We start from the raw sequence: 2,152 nt of genomic DNA, 5'->3' as shown, positions 1-2,152 counted from the left end.
AGGAGGGAAAAAGGCAGCCTGATTTCTCAGAGTTAGATGCCAGCTTCTTCACCTTTGCTGCCTTGCCAACTCCTAGTGTTCAAAGTCGTGAGACAGCCAATCTTCTGCCTGAAACCACAAGATTATTTTTACACCATAAAAACTTCCTAATCTTCTCAGAAAAAAAAAAAAATGGTAAATGCCTGGCTCGTTCTGAGGTGGGGCTAAGGAGGGGTTTTTTGTATTAAAATTGCTCTTTTTCTCTCAGTGAAAGCTAAAGAGAAGAGGATTGAGGTTTTCCCATGTTTGAGCCTACCTACCCTGCTGTATTTTGTTTCTAAGCAGTAAACACAGTGCTTGGTCAACTGTTCCTGCCCGCCACCGCATCCTCCTCATCTTATGTTTCTAGCACCTGCCAGCCCAGCCAAAATCTGTCAGCAGAAGTCCAAGTGCACTTCCTGACCTGTCAGCCCACCCAAAAGCATCCTAGCCATCCCAGCTGGCTTTCCTCAGCCTTCACACAAGGCTTACCTGAGAAGATAAATCTTTCTGTTGATGACAAGGCATCTACATCTATATGGAACACTTGTGTGAGTCTTAAAATTATTAGCAAGATAACCCAAAAATGTGTTGGCCACTGGGAGAAGAGGGTTTCCTTGGTAATTCCAGGAACAGCCTGACATAGCAACACTCTCCCTTTGGAAAAGGCAACAGCGGTCAAAACTTGGAGCTGGGGGAGCTTTGACCAGTTACTCACAGGAGCCATCACTGCAGCCCCTCCCCTGCTACCAACCAAACCCACTGCACAAAGCCACAACGACCTGTCACACAGTTCTTCATACCCCTGGAGTATAAGGCAACTTTTGAGAGAAGAGACACCAAGAATATCTTCATCATAAATCTTTTAGATAAAGGATTTGCAGCCACCTGTAAGGAAATCAGCAGTAGCCTAATGTTCCCCATTGATTTCTGGACAAGATTTTGTTCAGGGGACCATGGTGTTCATAGTTGTTGGCTACATACTGCAAAACAAACCTATCTGGTCATTCATTAACCAGACAGAAGCCAACAAAATAGGAGATCATTCATTGAAGAGGCAGTTTGTGTTCACCGAGTTGAAACAAATGTCTTTATTTCATTTTTGCAAAGTAATTTTCTAAGCAATTAGTTTCATCCTTAGCCCTTAGAGTCATGATATGTTGACAAATATTTTCTCACAGCCCAGGTATTTATCACTTTTCCAAAAACCTCAGCCAGCTTTCTGGGAATCTTGTTTAGTGAAGAGATGACAGTTTTGTGAAATGTGCTTCCCCAAACTCTTTTTACAGTTTTAGCTTGGTTTGACACCACCACTGGAGACAATAAATTTGTTCATCAGAGTTAAGAATCCCTGCAGACATGAGCTTATGGGATAATTAGTAATTCAATCTGATGTGGTTGCACCCACCAGAGCTACCTACTGCTGATCTTGACAGACTTTTGGGATGTGGGAAAAGATTTGGGGTTTGTTAATCTGTGTCTAACTCATGCACTGAATAAGGTCTTGGAGTGCTGAAGCACTTGAGTGCGTTAATTGACCCAAGTCTTATTAATCAAAATTTGTAAGGCTGTGTTGAATGTCAAGGCAGGCTCCAAGAAACATTTATTTCTAGGAAATCTGATTAGGAACCTTTGGAAACCAGGTGTCTCTGTCTGTAGGGAGGTCCTCTTGGTTTCAGTGTGATCGCAGGTATCCTTAAAGGTCACCTTGTGCTCAAGTGCTGTGTTGGATCAGGGCTCAGGAAAAAGCAGAACAACATACTTTTTTTTTAATTTCTGAAGACCCGTTGCTACTGAAGAGAGGTTGCAGTAGGTTCTATGGGGAAGATGCTCACACTGTGCCATGTGTGCTGTTAGTTCTTGCAGGCAGACACCGGTGTCACCTAAGGGAGGGTGGCCTTGCCAAGGGCACTCTGTATCATAGCAGAGGCTTCTTGTAGATCACACATCTGTCTTTTAAGAAGATTAAACACAGGCAACTTTTGGTGGAGGAAAAGCAGAAAATGTTGGATCCAGCATGCTAGCATTGCACTGTGTAAAGTTGAATTTACTTGATTCTGGGAAACTATCAGTGTTTTAACTGTTGCCTGGAGGCTGGCAAAGAGGGTGCTTGTGCCTGAGGGGTTTGCAGGAT

This window comes from Pterocles gutturalis, unplaced genomic scaffold (assembly GCF_000699245.1).
Source record: "Pterocles gutturalis isolate BGI_N339 unplaced genomic scaffold, ASM69924v1 scaffold20886, whole genome shotgun sequence".
Lineage (NCBI taxonomy): Eukaryota > Metazoa > Chordata > Aves > Pterocliformes > Pteroclidae > Pterocles > Pterocles gutturalis.
Note: the sequence above shows the minus strand (reverse complement) of the source record.